Below are 10,995 nucleotides of genomic sequence, written 5' to 3' on the forward strand. Positions count from 1 at the left end.
TCGTGGCATGCGGGATCTTAGTTCCCCACCAGGGATGGAACCCATGCCCCCTGCATTGGGAGCGTGGAGTCTTAACCACTGGACCGCCAGAGAAGTCCCTCTTATCTTCTTTTGCAGTTAAGGGATAAATAAAGGAGATAAGCTGGTAATGGGTTGCAATTTGGGGTTTAGTTATGGTGGGCTTGATGAGCGTAGAAAACAAACAGCAATAAAATCAAGTCACATTACCAAACTAAATGATACTTATAACAACATCCCCTTACAAAGCCTCTCATGGCCCCCAAATTGGGTTCAGTGTCCTTCCAAGATACGCCTTGCACCCTCTTATCTGTACTCAGCACATCAAAGCGCTTGCATCTTCTATTAACAGTTCGTTCACCTCCTGCGCTTGACTTGCAGCTCCTTGAAGGCAGGAGCTGTGTCTATCAATCACCATCCGTGTACGTAGGAGACACTCTGTGGGTTTTAGGGATGTGGATTCTGCTCCCCACCTCCCCACAGATGTTGGTTTGTGTTTCAGCTCCACCACTTACCAGGTATGAATAAAATCCGTGAAGATCACAACAGTAGCTCTTCCATAGAGTTTTGCAAACGAGATAACAGAGGTGAAGCATGGTATCTGGAACACAGGAGGATCTGCATGACTTGGCTGTACAGCTGAAACCAACACGACATTGTAAATCAACCGTCCTCGGGTATAAAATAAAGCTTAAAAAAGCTACCTGTTACTAGTATTGTTATTATTATTATTACTAAGAAACATGTGTTGAATGGATGAATCTTGATTAAATTCTCTGAAAGCAACACTTATCATTTTGGGTTATTGATGTCGCTGTGATGTGGACACTTCTCATCCTTTGGTGCATAGGGTTAGGAACATGGTAAAATAAGTTAGTTGAATATTTAAAAAACCCAGACACACAATCTCTACAAATAAGTAGTCAGAAAACTTATCTGAAACTTGGGAATAAACAAAAGATCTGGCTACTCTTTCAGTGCAGCGCTGGACTTGATTTTATCGTCTGGACAATTTTCCTCTGCAGAAGCAAAGATTAGCTTGTAGATTTTTCCTGGTAGAGACACAAGTAATTTCTGTGCGTTCAGTTAACTCAGCGGTTGTGGTCTATGGTTTCATTGGGCGGACACCGGTTTTATATGTAACGTAGCAATCTTATTCTAACATTGTCTTATCCAATAGCATATATACACGTAAGTGCTCAAGGGCTTTGGACCTTACTAACCAGCTTACTGGCTCCTTCACTGATTACTATGTGAAAAGAACCTTTCATTTTATATCTGCACTAGAGTAATGATTTCATATGTTTGAAAATTATACTCAAACACAGCACAGTTTAGCAATACTTTCGTAAGCTGTGAATCTCAACTCTGACAGTTAAGGAGTCAAGAAATCTCCCCATGAATCTGAGCTGGGTTGTACATCTAGGACTCTAATCTGTAACATCTGTATAACCATTTGGTTTTCTTTGATGACTTATACTTAACGATTGGAAGTTAAGTATGAAGATATGACATGTTAAACATTTGTTGACACTTGAACAACCCTGATGACATAAGTGTTTTTTTGTTTAATTCTCAAGGAAGGAGGTTTAGGAGAAAAAAGCAACAACAGTAAAAAACCCACAAGGTTGTTACAACTCCTTTGCCCTAGCAATGGAGCAACCACTGCTTCTTTGCTGCATTTAGCTCACAGCACTGATGCTGGAAACGGTATATTTGGAAACAGTATCTGTAGATGCCTTTGCTTTTGGTCCCATTATAATCCTCTGTCCAAATATATAAGATAGTAACCAAGCTAAAGTCTAGATTTGGTTTAATGTTGGCAAAGGAAAATTTCCCTTATAAAGAGAACAGTTTTGGAACAGCTCCATAAAGCAAGCTCAGAGTCGAAAGGATCTTATCAAAAATAGTCAGTAACTAAATGCAAAAGAATAAGAGATCTAGGCTCTAGATTTTCCTGAAACATTCCTGATGGGTAAAGAACTTCTTGGCAAGATGAACACAGGATTTTTTTTTCACCAGAACCCAAACATTTTAGCATTTACCACACATAAAACCAATTCTGATTATCTGTATAGACTAGTATTATATGCTTCATTCATCAGAACATTCTGGCAGACCAGAGAACAGATTCCTGGCATAAGACAAAAGCGTTTTGGTTGGCATTATATACACATATACAGTAGTGTTTACTATAAATCATTTGAGAAACTTGAGACTTTGGCTAAAACAGTGTTTGCCTGAACAATTCTATAATAACATATTTTTCTATGATTCTCAGGTACTTTAAATTTCTTAATGTCTCTAGTCTATTACAGGTTTGAATATCTGTCATTGCTTTATAGTGCTTTTATTGACCTGCTAGTTAATAAAATATACCTGCTATAGTATCTAATAAGCAAGTTTTTACTATATGAAAATGTAAAAATGCACGTTTTTATAGCTGAAGAGACTCTACTTTTTCCCACTTACTTTTGTTATTGTTTCCCAAGGGTGAAAGCACGTTGCTTTTGCAGTGGTACAAAAGGGCATATGAACATTTCTGATCAAAAGTACTTTAAAGGCATGAAACCAGGCCACAGTCACCCCTGGTGACACAAAGTTCTGAGAGGCGAATTACGAGCTGAAATTTCAGGTCATTTCCCAGCGTAGAAGGATATTTTAGCTAAGAAAGGAAAGCAGAGAAATCATGTGCATTCAGCACGCTGACTTCCCCAGCACAGAAGAGCTCTCATCTAGAAAGGAGCTAGATTAGAAATCCTTTTTTTTTAGTTTTATATAGAGGAGGGCTAACAACTACTGCTCACAAAGGAAAAGATTGTACCTACCCACATCAAGATAGCCAGGGAAGTCTACCGTTCAGTCATTCTCATTCATAATAGCAAATATCTAGATATATCCACCATGCAGATGTTTGGCAATCCGTGGGCAAAATTCCCAAGGGGCCATTTATTTTGTTAGATTTCTATTTGGATATTTTAATACTGACAATAAGCTTAAATGAGTGAAAAAAGCTGAATGTATGCATCTCTTAATTAACATGTTCATTCATTCAACAAATAACGTATCTGAGGTCTTGCTGTGTGCAAGGTCTGAACTCGTATGGAAGATACAGCAGGCAGTAAGGCAGGAAGGGTCCCCGTCCGCATGGACCGCACGTGGAGTTCATATTCACTGACTGAGCATCTTCTCTGCCTCTCTGCACCAGGCTGACCAATATAGGAAGAAATATAGGAAAGGTTTCCTACTTCCAGAGAGCTCATGGTCTAATGGTGGAGATGGCCACGTCCAAGTGCAGGTGAAATGACATGTCATTGAGATAAGTAAGAGGTGCTGTGGAGATGGTTAGGAACTAGACCTGTAACCATGTTTTATCTCAATAGCTGCTAAAACGCTGTGTCACTCAATCACAAAGAAGCCACTTTATAGCATTAAGCTGGGTATTTATTATCGATCTGTTGGTTTACAGCACACATCACCATTTGTCTTGGAGATGAGAGTTTACCACTGAGAGCCTATGGGGCTTTATATAAATGAATACGTTAAAGAAAATGGTAAGAGAAACAAATACAGAAATAAATGACAATGGATGTGGCTTCTGACTCAAAAACAAGAGTTCGAGGTAAAAAAAACAGGTTCCCTACATTGGAGCCCATCACGTCCCCGGGCCACTGTTGGAGGCTGGGGTTTGACTGTGGTCACCAGCCACAGTTACTCGGGACCTCACCTTGGAATTTTTTTCCTCTTCCTCTGCTCAGTTTGAGGACAAGAACATGAATAATTTGAGACATAAACTGCACAGCTGTAGAGAACTGTGTAAACCCAGGCAAACCTAAAAGATGCAGAGCCTACTGTTGGCTGAGTAGCCAGAAACCCGCTTTTGTCTTGAGTTATGGCTACGATTGCCTGAGACTTACTGGAAGCAAGGTCCCTCAGTTGGATGTTCAAGGGGCAGAGCCCCGCCCACTTCCCTGCAGGCCGCAGCTGTCAGGACTTACAGGCTGTCCCCTGGGTCCCTCTGACTCATTTCTGACTCCAGCCAGCTCCCCTCTCTGTTCCCACACGTCTCTGTGGACTCACTGGCCTGAGTTTTATGCTTCTCACTAATTTCTTCATCCTCTCTCCAGGTCATCACAAATTACTGTTTCCAAACCCCCTTTTTATCTCAGGTGCTCATGAAATGATTCTTTTTTAAAGATTGAAAGAGCCTATGTGATCACATATAACTGAATGCAGAACTAGCCTCCCTGTTTATCGGTTTCATTAATGGGGGGAAAAATGGGAGAAAAATCAGTCTTGACAACTGGGGAGCCTCGTTTAGACAGAACAGCAAAGCTGACTGAACGCTCTGCTTCTGAACTGGATGCTTTGGTCTTGGGTAAACAGTACAGACATAAGAAATTAATCATTCTAAAATGTGAACTTTGATTTAAAAAATATTTTAAGGAGTTGTCTATATTATTTACAGGATCCAATCTAAAACCTTTATCATGTCATTCAAGATTCACCATAATTTAATTTATCATTCTTTTTTAAAATTGAGGTGAAATTCTCATAACAAAAATGTAACCTAAAAATGAACAATTTGGTGGTATTTAGTACCTTCACAAAGTTGTGCAAACACCACTTCCATCCAGTTGCAAACATTTTCATCTCCCAGAGTAAACTCTGTACCCACTATGCAGTCTTCCTTCACCCCTCTTCCCCAGCTCCCGGCCACCACCAGCCTGCTTTCTGTCTCTAGCAAGTTAACTATTCCGGACATTTCATATAAAGGGAATCATACAATATGTGACTTTTGGGTCACATACAAAGGGAATCATATAATACGTAACATATTTCACTCAATATAATGTTTTCAAGGTTCATCCACATTGTAATATGTATTAGTACTCTATTCCTTTCTGTGGCTGAGAAACATTCCACTGTTCCGTGTTGTATTTACGCATTTATCAGTTGATGGACATTTGATTTCTACACTTGCTACCTTTGGCTGTTATGAATAATACTACTATGAACATTCAGGTACAAGTTTTTATGTGGACATGCTTTCATTTCTCTTGAGTGAAAATGAATGGAGTTACTGGGTCATATGGTGACTCTATATTTAACCTTTTGAGGAATTGTCAGACTCTTCCAAAGTGGCGGTACCATTTTACATCCGAATGGTAGAGTCTAACAGTTCTAATTTATCCACCTTCTCACCAACACTTGTTATTATCTCCTTTTAAAAAATCATAGCCTCCCAGTGGGGATGAAGTGGTACCACATTGCAGCTTTGATTTGTGTTTCCCTAATGACTAATGACATTAAGTCCGATTTCATGTGCTTGTTGGCCATTTGCACATCTTCTTTGGAGAAATGTCTGTTCAAGTCCTTTGCCCACTTTTATGTATGTATGTATGTACTATTTACACCTAATGTCACTGTCAGGCTCAACGGTGACGTACGTTTTTGAAGTTCTAAAACTTGCATTGAGTAATTTACTAAATTTTCGTTTATGTGGGAAGTCTGAAGCTGAGTAGCAGATCAATTGAAAGATTTTCATTGAAGGAAGGTGGTCATACAAATAGAATGCACCATGGATCTAAAAGTGTGCCCATTTTTAAATTGGATCATTTGTCTTTTTGTTGTTGAGTTGTAAACATTGTATATTCTGGATTCTAGACCCTTATCAGGTATATGATTTGCAAAAATGGTTTCCCTTCTGGGGGTTGTCTTTTAATTTTCCTGATAGTGTCCTTTAATGCACAAAAATTTTAAATTTTGATGAAGTACAGTTTATTTCTTTTTTCTTTGTTGCTCATGCTTTTAGTGTTAAGTTTTAAATTTTAGATCAAAGAAAAGATGAAGAGTGAAAAAGCATCTCTCTGGCTCAGTGCTATTTGACTGCCTTCAGAAAACTTACAGGGAAGGGAATGATGAGTTGTGGCCAGCACTTTCTCTCACTGTTTACAAGCACGAGGAACAAACAACAGAGGCCTTTTAATGTTTATAAATGATAAACTTTTCTGAGAACTTGCCACTCATCGGAAAGAGCACTTTTATTTCAAGAGGCTGAGATCTGTCCTCAAGGATAAAGTGCAAATTGCTTGTTTATGATCAAAAGGCTGTTTTCTGGAAGTCTACATTTTATATCTTTTCTTAGAAAATACTGTGGATGTTTTCCCATACCAAACGGCAAAATCCTAATTCTAACGGCTACATACTAGAAGAGGGTCTTGGGAAAGATACTAGCATTTATAGGGTACCTCCAGGTTTTAAGTACATGAGAGATCCTTGACGAGGATTGCCCATCTAATTAGAAACAGACTGTCTTATCTACATGATTGCATTGTTATGACTCCAGTTTAAGGCTCAGCGAGAGTATATAAAGTATGCCTTACGTCTTTCAGAGTGTGGTTGGTAAATGTGGCAGGAGCCATACAATTTCAGCTGCTCCTGTTCAGCCCCACTGAGGACGCCCTGGCAGGGGAGTCAAGGATGGAAGATGAGCCCTCTCTTGGCCGCACAGACAGCACCATGAAAGGACAGGGTGCTGCCCTCAGCTTCCACGGGCACGGGTGTGGGGCAGAAGATAGCTCCCTGCTCAGCCCTGCGGGAACCACAGGTGTGGAGCAGTTTGGAAGGGGTGCAGTTTTCCTGCTGGTGTTTGCCCGAAGTAGGGTGGGTGTTGCCAGAAAGGTTTTCCAGTGTTAGACCATCCCAGTCCTTTGGCCAGGGGAGCAGGCTTTTCTCAGAGCCTTTTTAGTCTGTGCTGGTGGCAGTTCTGGATCAGAGGCTCTGGAGCGCCATGTCTGGGTGATAAGGGACCCAAGGGACCCGCTGCTGTGCTGTCCTCAATCCAAGGTCCCTGGGCTGCCCTCCTTCCTTCTACCTTCCAGAGTCTTCCTATGCTTGTTTATTATATCTGGGTTTTTTAGTTGGAAAAGGGAGGAACTGGTAGGAATAGGGTCTTTGCCAGAACTAGAAATATCCCCCCCTTTTTTTTTTTTTTGCGGTACGCGGGCCTCTCACTGTTGTGGCCTCTCCCGCTGCGGAGCACAGGCTCCGGACGCGCAGGCTCAGCGGCCATGGCTCAGGGGCCCAGCCGCTCCGCGGCATGTGGGATCTTCCCGGACCGGGGCATGAACCCGTGTCCCCTGCATCGGCAGGCGGACTCTCAACCACTGCGCCACCAGGGAAGCCCTGAGGCTGGTATTTTTAACTTCCTCTTTTGGGATTTGGGGTGTGCTCTTTTTCCCCTATTCAGAGGAAGTACAGAGTGTCTTTATTTTTTTTCCCAGACAGGTAGCTCTCCAGTGTTGACATAGAAAACCAAAATATTCTCATTCTTAGAAACAGCTACATTTATTACAGCCAGCCTGCATATCCAAGTTCATTTATAACATTGTTTCTATGGGAAAATGCATTTAAAGCTCCATAAAATCTCAGCAGGACGCAACTTCGGGAAGAAGAGCTGAGTGTAAATTCGACACACCTGCAGAGACGTAGCCTCCCGACCGTGGGGCTCTTTCTCATAAACGTCATTCTCAGTTCACTGTGTTTCACGCATCTTCTCCTGTTTGTCTCTATATTAGTAACTATTTCCCTTTTTGGTTATTAGGAGAATATGAAAGCTTAATTCACTGGAAACTTCTCCTTTCTTCCCTCTCTCCTCCCTGCCTTCCTTCCTTCCTTCCTTCCTCCCCTTCTCTCTCCCTTCTTTTTGTAGAGGAGGAAAAATTTTTTTTCTCTATGCTCTTCAGTTCAGAAGTTGGGGCCTTGGGCTTCCCTGGTGGCGCAGTGGTTGAGAGTCCGCCTGCCGATGCAGGGGACACGGGTTCATGCCCCGGTCCGGGAAGATCCCACATGCCACGGAGCGGCGGGGCCCGTGAGCCATGGCTGCTGAGCCTGCGCGTCCGGAGCCTGTGCTCCGCAACGGGAGAGGCCACCGCAATGAGAAACCCATGCACCGTAACGAAGAGTAGCCCCCACTCGCCACAACTAGAGAAAACCCGCGCATAGCAACGAAGACCCAACACAGCCAAAAATAAAATTTAAAAAGAAGAATGATAAAAATAATTTAAAAATAAAATTAGAAGAACACTAAGTTGGAAAGGCAAATTTTATTTATTTTATTTTATTTTTTTGGCTGTGCTGCTGTTGCTGAAATATCGGCTTCCCTGGGCACCGAGGCCGAACAGAAATACGGAGACAGGGATTTTGGAGGCAGAGAGAGATGGCTTTATTTTTCTGCCAGGCAGAAAGGAAGACACAGCAGGTTAGCGCCTCAAGAACTCTGCCCCCCCTCCTTGGGAATCAGGGAAGATTTTATATGTGGGGCTCGCAGGCCAGGGTATATGATAATCATCTAAGTAATGATCCAAAGCCTTGCATTCTTCCTTTCCTTTACGTTATTTCAAAACAGTCAGAGGTGGCGTCAGGCTGCCCGGTAATTGGGGTCCGGCAGTCTGGTAATTGTGTCCTTTGCCTCTGGTTTATCCACCGGTGACCTTGAAATGCAAAAACTATAGGGGGTGATTTGTTATGAAGGGTGTATAGAATGTAAGTGCTGGGGACATAATAAGGCTAAGGAGTGAGAGGCACGGGATGTAACTCACACAGAGTCAGGGCTGACTGGTGCCGAATGTAAACTACATCGTGTCAGGGAGTGAGGTTAGCTTTGTAAAGTAAAAATCTAGTTACTACAAATGAGTGACAAAGTAAAACGAGAAGTGATTAACTTTCAGGCCAGGTTATGTTTCTTCTCCAGCCCGTTCACTGTTCCCTTTATTTTCCTTGTTCTCAGGGGAGGGAAAACTTCATTTTTATTTTTGCTGCAGCACCACACAGCTTGCAGGATCTTAGTTCCCCAACCAGGGATTGAACCTGGGCCTCAGCAGTGAAAGCACCGAGTCCTTACCACTGGGCCGCCAGGGAACAACTGAGAACATTTTTAAAAGATAAATCTGGTGAATGGCAGAGCAGAAGTAGAGGGTTTTTCTAAATTTGGCTTTGGGGAAGAAGGAGGTAAAATTTGAATGTGTTCCCCATGCATTAGAGAGGAAGGAGGGACTGAGAGGTTCTGGGGGTTTATGTCCAAGTCCTCTGGCACAAATGGGTCAAAGATGAAGCCAGGGAGGAATGTATTGGGAGGGGGCGGAGGAGAGGTTCATCCCCCTGGGACTCGGTAGTGCTTGTTAAATAAAAAGAACCCAAAGTCCCAGCCTTCTCACTCAAGTTACTGTGCATCCTTGGACTCATAGTGAGATCTGGAAAGCGGAAGTCGACAGCTGAGTCGTGATGTTTTAACGCACTCGATTGACAGTCAAGGATGTTCTCAGCGTTCCTGTTGTCTGCCTCAAGATGACACTCTGGGGACGAGTGATCCTTCAAAGTTCTAATTAACAAGAGAAGGTCAATGGAAAGTAACTACACTGCATCCTTCATTATTGTTTCAAAGGTGCAAAATGCTGTTCATGTTCTTTTTGTTCCGTGTGTTGCATTTATCGCTTTGCCTCATTCTTACGTCCACTTGAGGCTTATTTTTCCCCAAACCACTAATTCTCTTCCTATAGTGGTGATTGTTATGTTAAGTTTTCAGGAGTATAAATCTTATAGTTACCAAGGGAATGCTGTGTCCTTGTAGCTTATAAATGCCTATTATTTTTACTATAATTATCATTATTTTCTCTTTGGCTGCTCAGCGCACCATGTGGGGTCTTAGTTCCCTGACCAGGGATGGAACTCTGCAGTGGAAGCGCAGAGTCTTAACCACTGGACCGCCAGGGAAATCCCTTATACATGCCTATTATTTCTGAAGTAAGTGGCCTAAACTCCGAGTGTCAGTTGCTTTCCTCCTGACAGCTGAAGGTTAAGTGGAATGCTTCTACAAGCTTTCTTGCCCTTGAAACATAACCTTCTGCCCACACCCAGGAGGAATCTGGGCTGGTTCCTGGTGGGCTCTTGACTTCCCACAGTTCTGGAACTTGCAAGCAGCTCAGTGACTTGTGGAAATCCTCGACCGAATCTGGTCTTCCTTGTTTACTCTAAACCTGGAACGCCAGACGCAAAATGCTGATTTCACTGAAGGGAAGACGCACGCCCTAAATTCCATGGCGCGATACCATGAGAAGCACATAAGAAGTATTTGTACTGATGTGGCCTCTCCTTCCTCACAACCATCCGATGGGATGTCGACAGCAGAATTGCTGGCCTGAGATCCTTTAAAATGTTCAGGCTCTTGGTGTGTGCTATATCACAGTAGAGATGTTTTATCAGGGAACACCAGATGTGAGTCATAGATAATTAAGCAGACTGAGCCACCCTGGCTTATGGGTGGGCAGATAATTTGAATTGGAAAATTTAATTCTCCCTGAATTTGCTACTGATTAGCAGGAAAATCAATCTGAATTTCAAGATCAGACACAACTGATACACCTAGAATCTCTTAGCTGTCCATTAAATACACAAATGGACAAACACATATGTGGCTGTCGTGAAATCATCAAATGTTAAGACAAGAAGGGCCTTAGGAGTATTCTGGGGGGAGGCTCTGAGAGCTGCAGACGGCCCCCTGAGTCTTTGGCAAGTATCGCAGGAACCACCCGATAAGGACAGTCGGAGAGCACGCAGAGCTCACACTGGACCGGACGTAGCTCATGTTCACACCAGCTACAGGGAATAAACTTTGTGAAACATGGACACAGCAGAACGCTCAGGAGAACATTCCCTCAGTCGATGAGTTATAGCTCAAGCTGCCGTAACGAACACCGTAGACCGGGTGGCCTGAACAACAGAAGTGAATATCCTGACAGTTCTGGAGGCTGGGCGTCTTCTGGTGACAGCGCTCTTCCTGGCTCACTGGTGGTCAGCTTCCTGCTGTGGCCTCACGTGGCATTTCCATAGCCAGGAACAACTTTCTTCCGTGCAGTGATCAGGGGCTCAGCCACTCCCCAGGCAGGTAGAAGGGGAAAAAGTCGGGGGGCGGGGAGC

This window comes from Neophocaena asiaeorientalis, unplaced genomic scaffold (assembly GCF_003031525.2).
Source record: "Neophocaena asiaeorientalis asiaeorientalis breed wild unplaced genomic scaffold, Neophocaena_asiaeorientalis_V1.1 scaffold226, whole genome shotgun sequence".
In the NCBI taxonomy this organism is placed as follows: Eukaryota; Metazoa; Chordata; class Mammalia; order Artiodactyla; family Phocoenidae; genus Neophocaena; species Neophocaena asiaeorientalis.